This window comes from Adiantum capillus-veneris, chromosome 26, assembly GCF_014529385.1.
Source record: "Adiantum capillus-veneris isolate H3 chromosome 26, ASM1452938v2, whole genome shotgun sequence".
Taxonomy (NCBI): domain Eukaryota; kingdom Viridiplantae; phylum Streptophyta; class Polypodiopsida; order Polypodiales; family Pteridaceae; genus Adiantum; species Adiantum capillus-veneris.
Window position 1 is genome coordinate 78,493,746 of NC_140956.1, and position 20,113 is coordinate 78,513,858.

The 20,113-nt window shown below is 40.8% G+C and overlaps 1 pseudogene; it reads left to right on the forward strand.

Moving 5' to 3' along the window:
* Nucleotides 1–9,079: 9,079 nt before the first annotated feature.
* LOC147423702 (uncharacterized) lies at nucleotides 9,080–11,652 on the forward strand (annotated as a pseudogene).
* Nucleotides 11,653–20,113: the final 8,461 nt, after the last annotated feature.

Sequence of the window (20,113 nt, forward strand, 5' to 3'; positions counted from 1 at the left end):
ACACTCAGGTTGTGGAGGTCCAAAGTATCCCTTCAATTCAAAGCATGTAGTAGTGAGATATTGCTCCTTGGTAGTCCATTTGTTGCTAGATCACCAAGAGGATGCTTATCTATGCTCTCTAGATTATTCATAAAATTAGCAATTGAGCCAATTGTAAGATTTGGATGAGCTGCCCACAAAGCATTCAAGACAAAGTGGCCGTAATGCCTTCTCCATGTCCATGAGTGATCATATCTATCAATGCCACTTGCAAATTGTATCCTGAATCCACACCCTTAGGAACAATGGGAAATCTAGGAATCACAGTCTTATTTTGATCCATCTTATCATGAATTATGCATACATACTTTTGTGGTTGAGTTTCAGAATATGTGCGCCATGCATAGTATAGGCTCCTGCAACTCTTTTGTCGTGACATGTGAAGTTCTCTCTCTCTCAAGAGAAGAGCTCTCTCATCAAGAGAAGGTTTAGATTCTATGATTCAATAGGGATTGGCTTGGGTGGGTGGAGGACATGAAGTTCAAGTCCCCCATGCCTCAATATGCAAAGGTTTTGCATAGATTGGGGTGGACAAGTGGTCAACCTAGTTTTGCATAAGTTGGACAAGTGGTGGACATAAGTTGGACAAGTGCATAGGTTGAAGAAGTGGTGTAACAACAAATGAAAATCTAGTAATCTTGTATCAATGCCCAATGCCTTGCATTAAGAAGTGATAGCCCTTTGGAATGAAGTTTGAACAAGTGGTGAATCACTTGCCAAAACTTGGCTCCAAAAACCACTTACTATATTAGATCATAGCTTGGACAAGTGGTGGACCTAGTTATAATGCCCAATTTCATCACTAAACTACTAAAAACATATTTTCTCAATGTCCATGTAGCCCTTGAGTATTTCAATGGAAGCAAGGTTTGAGAAGCGATGGATATTGGCTCTAGAACCCGCTTGCTATATTAGAGCATAGCTTGGACAAGTGGTGGACCTAGTTTTAAAGCTCATTGTCCAAGGTGAACTATTGTAGAACCTTGCTTCCTAATGTCCAAGTAGCCCTTGCTTCTGTCAGTGGAAGCAAGGTTGAACAAGTGTTGAATCTTGAAGGCAAAATTCCCTTGCTATATTAGAGCATAGCTTGAAGTAGTGATTGAACTACGTTTAATTTGTCCAAGGTAAATTAGTGTAGGACCTTTCTTTTGAATCTCCAAGTAACCCTTGTTTCTTTCAATGGAAATAAGGTTAGACAAGTAGTGGATCGCCCTACTATTAGAGGAAAGCTTGGACAAAGTGGTGGGCCTAGTTTTAATGGCCAATGCCAAAGGTGAACTTTTGATGCAAGAATGAAGTGATTCGACTAGTGGCAAACTAAATGGTGGATAGTGGACCAAGCCTACTATGTTGGAGTATAGCTTGGATAAGTAATGGACCTAGTTTTAATGGCCAAAGTTGAAGGTGAACTATGTTACCATATACATGTGGTAGTGATGTGTGTGAACACACTAGGACCGTCGGGGCATTTTTTCCCTCTTTAGGAGGTTTTTTGCCCCGTGCATTGTATATACGCCCATCACTCTATGGCTATATATCTTTCCATTGCACACTAAATAGCACACTCTCTATTGTATGCCTGGAGCTTCCTTCAGCTTCTCCAAGTTGTGTACGTTTCTTTGCAACCCTGATTCCAACAATTGGTATTGAAGCAGGTTGCGTCCTCCTGGGCTTAGTCGCTAGCAGCTCCAGCACACGTCTGCTCACTTTCTTCGATTTTTGTAAGCTTCTGGGGAGCGTTCGTACGTCGATAAATTTTTTGGGAAAGCTCGTAGAGCTTAGTCTGCTGAAATTTTTGATTCGGGCTCATTTTGGCAGGCAATTTTGTCATTTGTGTAGAATTTCTATCAGTGCCGTTTTTTGCATAACAGGTCCTATACAGTCTACTACGGGTTGTGCTATATAGCACGTGCTAGTCTCACTCAGTTTCTCCTCATTTTGGGAAGTTTTCACATCATATGCAGACATTTTCCATGGCTGACAGCAACACAAATGTGTTCAAGATGTTTGTCGCTGAGGGACAGGTTGGATGGGGACAATTACCCTATGTGGGCTTACATGATGCAACATGTTCTTGTGTCAAAGTGTGTCTGGAATATTGTGCAGGGCATTGATGTACGTCCTGGTTCTGAGGATGTAGGCGATGTTGAGGATGTTGCAGGTCTTGCTGCAAGGATTGCTTCTATTAGAGTTGTTTTGCCTACGGTAGAACAAGCTCGTTGGGATGTAAAGGATGCACAGGCTCATGCATTGATTGTGTTGTCTGTGAAGCGCACCATTACTCCTCACATTTGTTCAACAAAATCTACAAAACAGGTTTGGAATATTCTAGTAGGTCTTTATGCAAGCCGCAATGAGGCTAAAATTGCTTTGCTGTGTAAAGAGTTGGAATCAAAGATTATGCATGAGGAAGATGATATGGACACTTTCCTTGCTGGTGTCAAGGATATCAATGAGCAACTTATTTCTGCAGATGAAGTTGTTTGAGACAGTTCCCTTGTGCAAACTATTCTTGATGCCTTACCAGATTCTTACCATACTTTTGCTAGTACTTGGAGACATGACTCAAGGAAATCCTGAAGTTGTCAAGTTTGATGTATTATGCACATTGTTGTTGCAAGAGTCACTTTCTAAAAAAACAGGACGAGACACCGTGCAGTTGAACAGGCTTTTATTACTTCTCAAAGAAAGGGTGATAACAGCAATGCAACCATTTCTTATGATTCTTCTGCGAGTGGCAAAACTTACGTTCCCAATGCTTCTGTTGGCAGTACCTCGTTTGGAAATTCTGGTGATAAGGGAAAAAAGAAGATGCGTTGCCATTATTGTAAAGCTAATGATTATTTGATCAAGTAGTGTCCTAAGTTGAAGGACAAAGAGGCCAAGAAGAAAGAGGGTGGTTCCACTGCAAATGCTGGTTCCACTATAAATGCAGCCATTGTTGAGTCTTTTGTGAAAGGAGACTATGATGTTGATGTTGATGCAGAATGAGCTTTTAGTGTAGAGTGCACTTACAATCCTGCTCTCCATGATGCATGCATGTCGGTTGCTACAGATTCACATGTGTGGTATTTCGAGAGTGGTGCTACAAAGCACATTACCTCACATTGTGATTTGTTCACCTCTCTTGAGTCTGTCCCTCATGTGAATTCATTCACTTGTGCCAACAATGCCTCTTATCCTGTTCAGGGAGTTGGAAAGATTGTGCTTACTGCTACAAATGGCAATTCTTTCACACTTGTTGATGCACTTTATGTACCTGGGATCAAGAAGAGTCTTTTGTCTGTATCTGCACTTGTTAGACTTGGACTTGTAGTCAAATTTGTGGATGACAGATGTACAATTCATGATCTCAGTTTTGGTGATGAAATTGTTGCATTTGGCCTTTTGTGCCGTGGGTTGTATAAGCTCACTTTGTATGACAAGTGTGGACAAAATTTTGCAAATGCAGTTGCAGATTCAAGGGTTATTGTAGATGCAAAACTTTGGCATGCACGTTTTGGTCATTTGAATTTTTGCCAGTCTGCTGCGTTTCTGATATGGTTGCTTCTCTGCCACCTCTTGAAGCACCTATCAAACATGTTTTTGAAGGCTGTAGTTTGGGTAAAATACATCGTTCTAAGTTTCCAAAGATTGGCTCAGTTAGGGCCACATGCAGGTTGCAATTTTTGCATAGTGATGCTTGTGGGCCCATGCAAACTCCGTCCTTGGGCAATTACCTGTACTTCGTGACTTTCATTGATGTTTACTCCAAGCATGCATGGGTATTTCCATTTAAACGAAGTCCAAAGTTTTTATGTGCTTCAAACAATTTCTAGCTATGGCTGAAAATGTCCCGAACTGTACTATGGGCACCCTCTGTTCTGATCGAGGGGGGGAGTATATGTCTCATGAATTTAATGCATTTCTGACTAGTCATGGGATGAAACACCAATGTACAGTGCCTTATACACCTCAGCAAAATGGTGTAGCTGAGAGGAAAAACAGGTCACTTACGGAAATGGCACGATGTATGGTCAAAAGTCAACCTTTGCCGCATTCTTTTTGGCTTGAGGCCATCATGTGTGCCACTTATGCACTTAACAGGTTTCCTACAAGGTTGCAGTCTATTACTCCATATGAAGCATGGCATGATTGAAAGCCTTCTATCGAGCATATGCGTGTTTTTGGTTGTTTGGCATATGCTTTGGTGCCACAAACACAACGCAAAAAATTGGATGATAAGGCTGTCAAATGTATTTTTGTTGGTTATAGTGCTGAAAGCAGAGGTTATAGGTTGTATCATCCGCAAACAAAGTGTATTTTGGTTTCACGGGATGTAGTGTTTGTGGAAGATTCTGTTCAGCTCTTGCTGTCATGTACTAGAGACAGTAATGTAAGCTCACAGGACATTTATGACACTTTCTTGCCTCTTTTCAGTGGTGGAAGTTCGAATGTGAATTCCAATGAGCCAAATGTACAGCCTATGGGGGTTTCCAAAAATGTTACAGATTAGCCTTTTACTGATGTAGATGTACTTGATGTACTTGATGAGGAAAGGGCTGAAAATGAGCAGGCTAGAGGTATGCCAAAATGGCTGGTGCATACATTGCGTAACAATAAATTGGATGCACCTTTGTCTAGTCGTACTTGTTCAGGCTCTAGCCATGCATCTTATGCATCAGATTGTTATACTTTGGCTGTGTATAGCTTACATGATGTTGAGGAACCTCTGTCTTTTGATGAAGCACACAATGCAAAAAATTGGATGGCTGCCATGCAATCAGAATATGATGCACTTATAAAAAATGACACATGGAATTTATGTGATTTGCCTCTTTGAAAAAGGCCATTGGTACGAAGTGGGTTTACAAGTTGAAATGCAAGTCGGATGGTGAGATTGATCTCCATAAGGCTCGACTTGTTGCAAAGGGTTATGCACAACAAAAAGACATAGATTATGAAGAGACTTTTTCTCCCACTTGTCGTATGACTATTGTGCATTGGCAACTCATTTTGGTTGGGATGTACATCAATCAGACATTGTTACAGCTTTCTTGAATGGTGACATATTTGAGGAAGTTTATGTAATGCAGCCTCACGGTTTTTTCATAAAAGGACAAGAGGACAAAGTGTGCAGATGTAAGAAGGCTTTGTATGGGTTGAAGCAATATCCTCATGCTTGGTATGAGAAAGCTGACACTCATTTGGTCAAACAAGGTTTTTGTAACAGTCCAACATAAGGCACATTGTATGTAAAGCGTGAGGGTGATGTACTTCTCATTGTGGTTCTTTATGTAGATGATTTGCTGATCAGTGGACCAAATGAGAGACATATTGCTGAATTTAAGGCTGATTTGAATGCTACTTTCAAGATGAAAGATTTGGGGGTGTTGCATCATTAATTGGGTATACAGTTTAAGTAGTGTGATGGTGGTATTGCCTTGTGTCAGAAAAATTACATAGAGACATTGCTATGTAAGTTTGGACTTGAGGATTGCAAATCTATTGCCACTCCCATGGAAACAGGTTTGAAATTGAGTCTTCATGACGCTGGTGATCCTGTTGATGTCACTCTTTACCAAACTGATGTGCCTCATTTATGTATGCAACACGAGGCCGGATATCCAGTTTGCAGTCTCACAAGTTAGCAGATTTATGCATAGCCCAGGGTCTAAGCATTGGCATGCTGTCAAGAGGATTTTCTGCTACCTTAGTGGCACTTTACATCTTGGCTTGTTTTATCCCAAGGGGGGATCATTGCGGCCAGAATTACATGCTTTTTTGGACACAGATTGGGCTGGTTGTTTTGACACGTGAGTGTCCACAAGTGGTTTTTGTTTCATGCTTGGTAGTTCATGTATATCATGGTTGATCAAGAAGCAACCTACTGTGGCCACTTCTAGTTGTGAGGCTGAGGAGAGGGCTGTCTTCATAGCTACGGTTGAGCGTGTATGGCTCAGATGCCTTATGGCTGATTTGGGTGTTGGACAGGACGTTGCCAACACTATCTACACTGACAGTCAGAGCGCATTGGAAGTTGCAAGTAACCCAGTTTTCCATGCTCGCACAAAGCATATTGAGGTGCATTACCAATTTGTCAGGGAGAGGCTCTTAGTAGGAGAGATTAGCTTGGCTTATGTGCCGACACAGGATAACTTTGCAGATCTTTTCACAAAGGCATTGTCTCGTGAGAAGCTCGAAGCTTTTCGCAAAGCTTTGGGCTTACTCCCCTTTGTGAACTGATCATGTCCTCAGGGCATGGCACTTCCCTTTACTCATATGCTAGCTCTCGTTCACCGCATCACTCCAGGGGGATTTGTTACCATATACATGTGGTAGTGATGTGTGTGAACACACTAGGACCGCCGGGGCATTTTCTCCCTCTTTAGGAGGTTTTTCCCCCCCGTGCATTGTATATACGCCCATCACTCTAGGGCTATCTATCTTTCCATTGCACACTAATTAGCACATTCTCTCTTGTGTGCCTTGAGCTTTGTTCGTCTTCTCCAAGCTGTGTGTATTTCTCTGCAACCCTAATTCCAACAAACTACTCATGCAAGAATGAAGTGGTTTGACTAGTGACAGACCAAGTGGTGGGTGGTGGACCATGCCTACTATGTTAGAGTATATCTTGGAGAATTGGTGGACCTAGTTTTAATGGCCAATGACAAAGGTAAACTATTGATACAAGAATTAAGTGGTTGGAGTAGTGGCAAACCAAGTGGTGGATAGTGGACCAAGCCTACTATGTTATAGTATAGCTTGGACAAGTGGTGAACCTAATTTTAATGGCCAATGATGAAAGAATGAAGTGGTTGGACTAGTGGTAGACCAAGTGATGGATAGTGGACCATGCCTACTATGTTAGAGTATACCTAGTGGTGGACTTATTTTGAATGGACTATGTTGGACTACTGCAGGACCTGGCTTTGCAATGTGAAAGGAGTCCTTGAAAGCAAGGTTAGTGGTGGACCAAGTAGTGGATCTTGAAACCAATACTGCCTTGCTATAATAGAGCATAGCTTGGACAAGTGGTGGACCTAGTTCCTAGAGCCAATGTCCATTGTAAACTCCTTGATGAGCTTGCTTCTCTACATAATTGAAAGAATAAAAAAAAGTTTTATATGAACAAAGTGTAGACTGTTTAATGTAGAACAACTTTGTCTCTTTGAGCATCTTGATATTTTTTTGATTCGAGCTCCGTTTGAGGCTATTAAGTTTAGTGATAGTAAAAAAATGCTTGTTTGTCCTTCTCTCTCTAGACTTTTGAAACTTGCAGGCTAATTTATGAAAAAAGGAAATCAAAACTCAAAAATTTTGATCTCATGAGATGATTGTAGATACTTTTAAGACAAACGTTTTATGTACTCACAAGCCTCTTCAAATTCTCATTAAATTTTGAGTTATGAGCTCTAGAAAAGGGCCGTTTTCCATGCCTTAAAAAAAAACAAACTATCCTTTCTAATCTTATAAGGCATTGTTATTCGCTTACGTGTCATTCCACATTTTCACCCTATCGCACACAGAAAGAGCGTACACACAAAAAACACAGAGAAAGACACACAATAGAGGGGTCTTCATCGCACACAACACACAGAACACAAGTTGCCATCGCACATGGCACACAAAACAGAGGCCATCGAGGCCATCATAGACAATAAGGATACAACAAACATTATCACACACAACACACAAGTTGCCATCGCACATAGCACACAAAACACAAGTCATCGACGCCATCACAAACAACATGGATATAATAGAGGTCACAGACAATGCACCATAGGGTTTGCCATCGTAGACAGCTCTCATACAAAGTCACCATCTTGCTCTCAGGTCCATATCTCTCTCTCTCTCTCTCTCTCTCTCTCTCTCTCTCTCTCTCTCTCTCTCTCTCTCTCTCTCTCTCTCTCTCTCTCTCTCTCTCTCTCTCTCTCTGTGCGCACATGCACCGGCCACCCCAACTGTTCGGCGAAAATTTATTATGCTGGCCCACCTATTTTTGAAGGTACTCTAAACGTTTAGCCAACGTTGCCAACGCAACGAGCCCCTCCCCTTCCACGCGTTCGCGACGGCCAGTGTAAGCTGAGCATCGGGTTTTTGTTTTTCCTGCGTTTCTGCTGCGCCTCAGACTTCCTTCTCAGCCTCGCAAGGTAAGGGCTATTCTCTCATACACACACACTTACATAGAAGTTGAGCTTACACTATGGTGTTCGCTGTCTCTCACACACACACAAACACACACACACTTACATAGAAGTACACATGCTGTTGTCTATTCTTTTTGGGTTTTCTTGTATTCTCTTGTGCAATCAAAGCTTTCTAATTTGTACAGAAGTTGAATATTCTAATGTGAGATTTTGGCTTCAATGTTTGCTTCGTTTGACTCCGTGTAATTGTTGACTGGAACCAGAAAGGGTCCTATAAATGAGGATTCCACAGTTATATGTACTTCTCAATAGTAATATGGGGACAGGTGGACCATTAAAGGTCAACATAGACTATGAAACCAAGTGGATGGATATGATACGAACAACACATTTCACTTGGTCCGTACATTAGTATTACGACAAAATCCATCAAGCTTCACAAAACACACTATCATCAATAAACTAGCTTCTCAATCGGAAAACAAGCGAAGCAAAAGAAGAGCGAGAATCATGCATCATTGTAGGAGGAGGAAGAAGGATTGAAATTCTTTTTCTTCACACACACACACACACACACACACACACACACACACATGCATTACAATCAGAATGTGCATTGTTTTGTTTACATGCATAGATTTACGTTTTTCATTCAAAAGCCAAATCGTTTTTCATTACTGTCGATTATGTCCGAAATTTTATGCATGTTTATCAATATTGGCAATATGTCTTCGCCACCTCTAGTCAAGGCTGGCATGCTGAGAGCTAGGCGAGGGGAGGCTGGTGTGTTTGCTAGGCCCTCTTGGGCAATGCACTTATAGTCGGCATCAGTGGGAGATGAATGTGAGGAGTATGTTCCTCTTTCCCAAGACACCATGCCTTTTGAGCAGGTTTCTTACATCGGCTTGATGGAGGAGGCTATGGTTACGCCTCCTTCAACTGGGAAAAAACGATCCAAGGTAGATATATCCTCACAAAGTCAGGCTCCAAGCGAGCAACCAGAGATCACAAATGCAAGGACTCAACCACCAATGCAGACACCACAAGAAGCAGACATAAGCACAAAAGGGTCGAAGCATGCGAGGGCAACGACAGTTATATGGGACGACAAAAGCACGCATACTCTCTTGCGAGTCTATGTGGAGCAATGGTCACACATCAAGAAGGGTGATTTTTGCCCTAAGGATTGGGAAGATTTGGTCTTTTCTCTAAATCGAGAGATCTCAGGTAACTTCAATCCTGAGCATGCAAGAAATCGAATCGACACACTTAAGAAGCTCCACAAGAAAGAGCTTTCAAAACAAAATTCTATTGGCAGTATTCCCAGCACCTAGACATTTTTTGACCAGTGCGATGCTTTGTGGGGGAAGACTCCAAAGTGCTCAGGCATAGCTAGTGCCCTTGACAGCGAGAGCCATAGGCCTGTATCCTCTACAGCAGATACACCCATAGACCTGGATGGTGTTGAGAATGATGGTACCTCGGGTCAAAATCCACAACTTGATACTGTGGATTTGGACGGCATATTTGGCAAGAAAGTAAAGCAACCAAAAAAATCTAGCTTGGGCACAACGGCCAAGACAATGGGAGATGGGATGAAACAGATGTGTGAGGCCTACGAGCGTGCAGAAGACAAGAAGACAAACACTTTGCGAGAGCTTGAGACTGCTAGGATGCTACATGAGGAGAGACTTGCAAAGATCAGAGAGGTGGAAGAGACGAAGCGTCACCAGATCTTCTTGGAGATCTCCAAGATTATCTCTAAGAAGCCAGAGCAGTAAGTTTGAGCACTACCACATTTGTTTTGAGCACTACCACATTTTGTTGCAGAGTAATTAATATACATACATGTTTGTTTTTGTGCAGGTGAGTTTCGGGTGTCGCATTCCATTGTGTCGTCTCGTGTGCGGCCTTACTCGTATTCAGGTATGTCATCTCTAAACTTGGTAGTTTGGAGATTTATTTGCTTTGCGTTATTTTGTGATTCCAAATTAGTATGTTGGTTTTAAATCATAGGATGGAAGAGTGGGTGCATCTCTTTGGGATGATGACATTATTGAGTGACAATACACTAGGCCTCGCTGGTACATCACATGGTCAAGGCTTGGAGGATAAAAACTTCTTAATACTTATGTTTACTTATGCTTGGTTGTGTTGTGGGATGGCGGGTGCGCTTGAGTCAGTGGCATGGCATTTTGGACCAAGAGTATGGTGGTGTTTTCCTCGTCAACAAACGTTCTTTCGCAGTGTGCACATTGTGCTTTGGTCTACGGCTCGCCTTGCGAATCAAGATCCCTATTGTTTTGCATATCGCATGTCTCGCAGATCCTTTCTTATGCTACTAAACATGATTTGTCCACTACTACCCACAAGTGGAGTCAGGTTTGTCAGAGAGCCTATTTCTCCAGAGGCTGCGCTTTCTTGCGTACTTTGGCGGCTTGCGCATGGACACTCCTCATGAAGCCTGACGAATCTGTTTGGCATGGGTGAAAGCACCATTCACAAATATGTGGTGATCATTTGTCGCATTTTGAGTAGTGCTGAGTTCTTTCACAAGGTTGGCATTCGAGTGCCGCGTGGGGACCGTCTTGCGCAGATAATGGCAAGATTTGAGGCTCTCTGGTTTGCCGCATATTGCTGGGGCACTTGATGGGACTCACATCCGTCTACAAAGAAAGCTAGCACGAGAGTTCTATCCAGCACAATACATCAACAGGCATGGTTTTCCGAGCATCCTCCTACAGGGTATTGTCGACTCCAACAAGCTTTTTTGGAGTGCAGTTTGCAGGGCTGCAGGAGGGGTTCATGATTCTTCTCACTTCAAAGAATGCGACTTGTATGGTCAGCTCAAGCGACGAGAAGCACTGGATCGGCCACTATTGCACATTCAAGGAGAGATAGTACGACCTTATTTGATTGCAGACTTAGCCTACAAAGCGAGAACATTCTTGGTAAAGCCATATCGAATGAAGGCAGGTCGATTTTTTTTACGAAAAGCGAGATTTTGATAGGAGAATCTCAAAGGGGAGAGTGAAAGTGGAAAATACCTTTGGTCTCTTGAAGAATAGGTGGCGTATTTTGCGAGATCTCAATGTCGATCTTGCTTTCGTGCCCACTGTGATAGGAGCCTGTTGTGTCCTACACAACTTTGTGCAACTCCAAGGCGAGACGGAGCCTCACGATCAGCGAGATTCGCATCCCAACTCCCAAGAGCCACTTCCTAATGATGGCGGTAATCCTGCTCATCGCGAGATGGCCTTGCGGATAAGGGCAGCCTTATTTCGCCATAGCAGCTTGAGGGTTTAGAACGCAGCAGTTCTAGGTGTAGCAAGTTGTGGATTTAGTAATTGTTCTTATTTTTCAAAGTGATCATGTATCTTGTTTTAATTAAAGATTTAACTATGTATGCATAAAGCTTATTATTAATTTCATGAAGTTGTGTTTTACAGGACTTGATGATGATTCGGAGTCTAAGGATTGAGTCATGTTCTACATGGTTGTAGTTTTTGTCATGTGGCTTGCTTTATGGCTGCAATGAGTAGCACCTCTACTATGTATTGCTACAGGGTTTTTATTATGGTTATCTAGCATTTTCATTTATGGCTGCCAATGAGCAACAATACTGCGCGCTTTTGTATCAGAGGCAATGAACCATTTTTGATGTACTCAGAACAACTTATTTTATGGGTGTTAGTCTCTTGTTTATGTGGTTGTCGGACATTGAAATTTTGTTTTGTCATGCGTTTTTCCATGCATTTGGTGCGATGTTATTAGGCGTTTTTTGTTGGAAAATGCTATCTTTATGTTGTTGGCAATGTGTGGTTTGTTGTTGGTTCGCATGATTGTCCAACAACGAACGGACGTGAACGGATGTATGCATGTGCGCACAGGACATGGCCGGAATAGGTGGTTTTTGTGACCGAACGGATGCATGTGCGCGAAATGGCTAAAAGTTGGCATCCATTTGTAGCACTTTTTTGAGAACGAATTGCCGAATGAACGGCCACATGTGGGCTTTACATCTCTCTCCATCTCTCTTTGTTTCCATGTGTAATGACTTAAGAGCTTGACTTTCATAAATTTTATACTGCATATTAATATCCCCGTCCATTTGCTACATTATAGCTTAGAATGGATAAGCAGTGATACTTCATAAGTGGAACATAGCTTGAACAAGTGTAAAAGCATAATTAAATATACCTTGCTACAAAAGAGCATACTTTTTGACATTGAAAACTAACATAAGTTATTCAATTAGAGCATATATTAGACGAGTATTAGACATATGATGGCCTTAGAGACCAAAACCTTAATGACCTTGGATAGGGATTTAATTATTTTATTGTACTTGACTTTTTGTGCTCACTAGAGACATGGCTTGACAAAAGGTGACCTTACATGGATCCTAATTTCAAGAGGTGTGGTAGACCTTCAAACCAAGCCCATATAGCTTGGACAATTGGTGGACCTACCATGGAGTCTAATTCAAAAAAGTGTGGTAGACTTTGAAACAACACCCATTTGTTACAGTAGCTTGGACAAGAGGTGGACCTTGCTTCTATTTATGTTTCAATGGAGCATATCTTGTCATCTCCATGCTTCAATGAAGTGCATCTTAGTCAAGTGCTTCGATGGAGATGAGGTTACAAGTGGAGGTGAATATGTGCTCAATCTTAAAATGAAACCTCTCTTGTTACAACCATCATAGACTGTACACATGGTGGACCTTGCAATTCATTTATATGCCCATCTTGGAGAAGTGGTGGAACCTTGATTATCTCCATACATCAAGCCAAGGTTGGACAAGTGGTGAAGCTTGATTCTTCCATGTTTTTGTGGATCCTAACTTAGACAAGTGGTGGAGCTCTACCTGTCTAAATGTTGCAAAGGATCCTAGATAAAACAAGTGGTGCTTCTTAAAACAAACCACCCATGTATAACATATCATGGGTTTTTTATGTTCTAATGGATCTTAGCTTGGACAAGTAGTAGAGCTTGCTCTCTGCATGTTTCAATGGAGCCTAGCTTATGTAAGTGGTGGAGATTTGTTTCTATGTTTCAATGGAGCCTACCTTGGACCAGTGGTGGACCTTGAAATGAAAACCTTGTGGAAAACATATCAAGTATTTTCAAAGTGGTGGAAAAAAGTACTAGCTTGGGCGGTGGACCTTTCTTCTCTCTATGCTTCAATGGAGCCTTGGTTGGACAAGTGGTGGAGAGGAGATGGTAGACATTGAAGTGAGACCTTGAATGCTATAGCCCCCGATATGTTGTGCACATGGTGGACCTTGAAATAGTGTTATATGCTTAGCTTGGAGAATTGGTAGACCCTTGATTATCTCCACACATCAACAAGCCAAGCTTGGACAAGTGGTGGGCCTACAAACCAAAATCTCTATTCTATAATAGAGTATATGTTGAAGATGTGGTGAAATTTGAGATCAAAACACCCATGCTACTAGAGAGGATAAGTTGCACATGTGGTGGAGAAAACTGTGTCAATGTCCTATAGCTAATTTTTGACTAGTGGTAACTTTGAAACTAATCCCCCTAGTCTGTAAGAAAACATAGATGGACCAAGAGGTTAGGCTATCTTTGTTGCATCAATGCATCCCATGTTACAACATACTATAGGTTTCTTGGATATTTATTGGACCTTGTATTAATGCCCAATGTCTAGCTTAGACAAGTGGTGGACCTTGGTTCTCTCCATGCTTCAAATGGGCAATATATTGGAGACATGGTGTGCTTTGTTTTTGAGAGATTTTATATTTTGAGACCTTTGGAGGCACCATGTAAGAGGCATTCTAAGTGTTATATACATCCCAATACTACTTTCATTCTTTGATCTAGTCCTTATATTTATGCATAATGTTTTTTTTTTGCAGATACAAAAGACTTACGTAACATAAAAATGAGGTGTATTTCATGGTATGATTATAATGAAGATCCTTTTGGGACACAAAACTTTTTCTATTCCCAAAAATGTACTTTTTTATATTATGGTGTGGCTTTTGAAGTGCAGCTTACATGTATTCAGGAGGTGGTTATGGGCTAGATACTGTCTTTGAAAGAGGTGTACTATTCTAAACTATGGAGGGCATAAATATATATTTCAAGAGTGGAAAACAATATGCAAAATATTTCCAAGAGCCTCTAAATATTATCTTCTAGAAGATCCAAACGTAGAAGAACTGAATATCAAGCATACATTCTTGGTTGCATAGTAGAAGGAAACATGTCTGGCTATATAAATAGTTCTCATGGTACAAGTGTCTTGCAAAATGTACGATATACATTTGATCCAAATTTTCCACCTTGGCACAAATGCATATCTTTGCACATCAAATCATAAGAGTATGGCTTTGTATGCATTGAGACTATTTGTCGGGTTGAAATGGGAGAAGAGTTCTTTGCTGACTATGACCTTACTTGATACTTTCAAGTATTGTAGGCGGATGGAAATCTCAAATACGTCTATAATTTTGATTTTTCATGGACAGAAATTCAACACTTAAGTGTATATGATTGTTGTTTACTTTATGCTCAACTAGAACTAGAGTGCTCTTATGATTTATATGTTATCTAAGTTATTTGATTACCTTGAACAAGAATCTTGACTCTACTCAAGATTTGTACCAAATCTAATCAATATCTAGGTTGGAAAAGTGGTAGGGGATCCAATATTACTTTCTTCTTTTGATTAATTTACCTTGAATATGAAGCACATCTTTACAACATTTTGATGTAGTTTGAAGCTAGCTAGCTTAAACAAGTCATGGCCCTTGAATCAAAATCTAAGCCAAAGCTCTAATTTTTTCTTGTAGCATAGATTGGACATGTGGTGGACCTTGTTCTGGTTTTATCTTTTAGTATTCACTTGAGTACTAAGCTTTAATAAAGTGTATGTTGGATAAGTTTTCCACAATAGATTGTAGTTTAGACAAGTGGTGCCTTGTGTACTGGTGCTAACAATGGTTGCAGGGATTCTAATATTGATTTCACCTTGAATAAATTTTGTACTTGCAGTTCTACATGTACAAATGGTGAACTAAATTCTAATAATTTTTGAGGAACTAATGTTATGCGTGCTTTCTTAGATTCGAATTGACAAAGCTCCTATGAATCAATCAACAATTGTAGAATCCATTGATTTTCTCATTTATGAAGTGCCCAAGATGGATGAAATTTCTCTACCAGAGTCTAGTGTTGTGCAGCTTGAGCAAACTTGCAATAATGAGGACCAAGAAATCAATGCTTCAACAATCCAACCTACTTCAAAAGAGACTGAAACATCTGCTCTTGAGCTATTTCCAATTGTTGCTACTTCATCTAGTGTAGATGATGAAAAATCCATGCTTTCAATTATATTGGATTTAAATGGTCTATTATTGAAGTGTTCTCCTCAGCCATCCTCACACCACAAGTCAATGTAGATAGATTCAAGAAGACATATTATACTCAGACCAAGTTGCATACAATTTTTAAAGACTAACCATTTGTCCAAGCTATGCTTCCTTAAAACGCATAGAGAGAAAAGTCCACCACTTCTTCAAGATTTTTACTATGAATGACTACAAGTTCCACCACTTTCCCAAACGATCGTCTCTAATGGAATGGCTAGGAAACTAATATCGAAGGCCCCCCACTTATTAAATCTTGTCTCCATTGATCATAGAGAGGAGAAAGGTCTACCAATTATTTTATCTTGTTTCCATTAAATAATAGAGAGGAGAAATAACCACCACCTATCCAAGCAAAGCTTCATTGAAACATAGAGAGAAGCAAGAATCCACCAACTATCCTAACTAATTACAAAAAACCACTCTACAAATCCATTACTTTTCTAGTAATCCACTGTATCTTGTATCATGAAGAGTTCGGTCTCAAAGTCTAGCACTCATCAAGCTAGGCTCTAATGGAGAGTGGAGAGAAGCAAGAGCCACCACTTGTACATGTTAAGCCCTATTGAAGCATAGAGAGAAGCAAGGTCTACCACTTGTCCAAGCTATAAGGTCAACCACTTGATAAAAGGTCCAACACCTCTGCTATTTTACAAAATGCATAGTGTTTTTTCCTATCACTTTCCCAACTTATGATATGTTGTAGCATGGGGGTTCAATTTCAATGTCCATCATTTAAATGAGCTGGGCTCCATTGACACATGGATACAAGAAAATTCTACCACTTATCCAATCTATGCATGGAAATCAAGAGGAGGTCCACCACTTGGGTTGCACATGTGGTGGCATTGTATTAATAGCTTATGCCTAGCTTGGGCAAGTCATGGCCATTGATTCTCTTCATGAAAAAAGTAAGACTAACTTGGATAATTGGTGTACCTTGATTCTCTCCATGCTACAACCATGGACAAGTAGTGGTTCTTCGAATCAAACTCCCTATGCTACAAACAATCATAAGTTTGTGGACCTTGCTTCTCTTTAAGCTTGGAGAAGTTGTGAACTTTACTGTCTATGTGTTTTAAGGAAGCATACCTTGGACAAGTGGTGGACCTTTCTTCTCATCAAGCATCAATGGAGTGGCGTTTGGGTAGGTGGTAAGCTTGAAAACCAAATCTCCATATTACAAAAAAATAAAGTTTGGACATGTGGTGGAGCTTAAGACCAAACCTACCATGCTAATAGAGTTGATAGATTGAACCTATGACGATAAACCTTCATCCATGGTATATGTCTATTTGTGTTTCAATGAAGCTTCTCTTGGACAAATGGTGAGTCTTATAGCTACCATCTACATGCCTAACTTAGACAAGTGAGATACCTTGTTTATCCTTATGTTTCAATGGATCTAACCTTGGAAAAGGGATGGATCTTGAATCTCTTAAAGCATTCATAGTTCTAAGATTGGCAACTGGTGGATATTAAAAAAGGTTCCAATGCATAGCTAATGGTTAATGGGCATTGCCTCTCTTGATTCTTGAAGCTTTAAGGATTTCAAGTAAAAAATGTGATAGATCTTGTAGTCCCCATGCTACAAAATAGTATAGGTTGAACAAGTGGTGAACCTTAAATTGATTTCTCATACCTTGGATTATTTAGTGATATACCGTGTTTTTCTTCATGATTCAATTGGATTAAGTATACCTTGCTTCTCTTCATACTTCACTAGGAATTCAATGGATCTGAGATTGACTAATGGACCTTTTACTAATTCCCTTGGCTAGATTAGATGATGTATATCTATGCACATACCCAACATATAATCTCTAGTAGCATGGGTAGTTGATCTCAAGGTATACCACTTGTCCAACTTATATTCCATTGTAGTATATAGATTTTATTTTTAAGGACCACCATATGTTAATACTTTTCTTCATTTAGAGAAGCAAGGCCCACCACTTGTCTAAGCTATGCTCCATTGAACATGGAGAGAAACAAGATTCACAAAATGTCAAAACTAAGCAATAAAAACCACTACAATGTCCATTAATTCTCTATTAATATATGCTATGTTTTATCACATGAGATTTGGTATCAAGTTCCACCACTTGTCCAAGCTAGAGGTTCATTGGATCATAGATAAAAGCAATATTGTAAAATTGTCCAAGCTACACTCTATTGAAACATACAAAGAAGAGAGTTCAACCACTTATCCAAGCTAACCATGAAAAATTGATAGAGGGTGCTAAGCCTATGTTATATTATAGCATGGAAGGTATTTTCTCTCACCATTTTCTATAGCATGGTGCACCATTGTTCCAGACGAGGGGCTCCTTTCAAATGTGGACATAAGGAATGTCCACACTTTGAAAGGTTTTTGTCTCTATTAATATATGCTATGTTTTAGTACATGAGCTTTGGTATCAAGTTCCACCACTTGTCCAAGCTAGTGTTCATTGGAGCATAGATAGAAGCAATATTGCAAATTTATCCAAGCTACACTCTATGAAACATACAAAGAAGCAAGGTCAACCACTTGTCCAAGCTAAGCAGAAAATTGATAGAGGGTCCTAAGCCTATGTTATCTTTTAGCATGTAAGGTATTTTCTCTCACCAGTTGCTATAGCATTGGGGGTTGGGTTTCAAGGTCCACCACTTGTCCAAACTAGAGACTCCTTTCATAGTGTGAACAAAAGGAATGTCCACACTTTGAATTTTTTTTGTCTCAAAATGGATAGCCGTTGGATTAGGGTTGCAGAGAAACACACACAGCTTGGAGAAGATGAAGGAAGCTCAAGGCACACAATAGAGAGTGTGTTACTTAGTGTGCAATGGAAAGATAGATAGCCCTAGAGTGATGGGCGTATATACAATGCTTGGGGGAAAAAACCTCCTAAAGAGGGAAAAAATACCCCGGCGGTCCTAGTGTATTCACACACATCACTACCACATGTATATGGTAACAAATACCCCTTGGAGTGATGTGATGAACAAGAGCTGGCACATGAGTAAAGGGAAGTGCCATGCTCTGAGGACATGATCAGTCCACAAAGGGGAGGAAGCCCAAAGATTTGCGGAAAGCTTCAAGCTTCTCACGAGACAATGCCTTTGTGAAAAGATCTGCAAGGTTGTCCTGTGTTGGCACATAAGCCAAGCTGATCTCTCCTGCTGAGAGCCTCTCCCTGACATAGTGGTAATGCACCTCAATGTGCTTTGTGCGAGCATGAAAAACTGGGTTCCTCGCAACTGCCAATGCGCGCTGACTGTCACTGTAGATAGTGTTGGCAATGTCCTGTCCAACACCCAAATCAGCCATAAGGCGTCTGAGCCATACACACTCAACCGTAGCTGTGAAGACTGCCTTGTGCTCAGCCTCACAACTCGAAGTGGCCACAGTAGGTTGCTTCTTGCTCAACCATGATATACATGAACTGCCAAGCATGAAACAAAAACCACTTGTGGACACTCGTGTGTCAAAACAACCAGCCCAATATGAGTCCGGAAAAGCATGTAAGTCTGGCGGCAATGATCCCCCCTTGGGATAAAACAAGCCAAGATGTAAGGTGCCACTAAGGTAGTGGAACATCCACTTGATAGCGTGCCAATGCTTAGACCCTGGGCTATGCATAAATTTGCTGACCTGTGAGACTGCAAACTGAATATCTGGCCTCGTGTTGCATACATAAATGAGGCAGCCAACAAGAGTTTGGTAAAGAGTGACATCAGCAGGATCGCCAGCATCATGTAGACTCAACTTCAAACCCGTTTCCATGGGAGTGGCAATAGGTTTGCAATCCTCAAGTCCAAACTTACATAGCAAGGTCTCTATGTAACTTTTCTGACACAAGGCAATACCACCATCACATTGCTTAAACTGTATGGCCAAATTAAGATGCAACAGCCCCAAATCTTTCATCTTGAAAGTAGCATTCAAATCAGCCTTAAATTCAGCAATATGTCTCTCATTTGGTCCAATGATCAACAAATCATCGACATAAAGAACCACAATGAGAAGTACATCACCCTCACGCTTTACATACAATGTGCTTTCTGTTGGACTGTTACGAAAGCCTCGTTTGACCAAATGAGTGTCAGCTTTCTCATACCAAGCACGAGGAGATTGCTTCAACCCATACAAATCCTTCTTACATCTGCCTACTTTGTCCTCTTGTCCTTTCATGACAAAACCGGGAGGTTGTGTTACATAAACTTCCTCAAATATGTCACCATTCAAGAAAGCAGTAACAATGTCTGATTGATGTACATCCCAACCAAAATGAGCTGCCAATGCACATAGAAAACGCATAGTAGTCATACGACAAGTGGGCGCAAATGTCTCTTCATAATCTATGCTTTTTTGCTGTGCATAACCCTTTGCAACAAGTCGAGCCTTATGGCGATCGATCTCACCATTCGGCTTGCGTTTCAACTTGTAAACCCACTCCGTGCCAATGGCCTTTTTGACAGGAGGCAAATCACATAAAGTCCATGTGTCACTTTTTATAAGTGCATCATATTCTGATTGCATGGCAGCCATCCAAT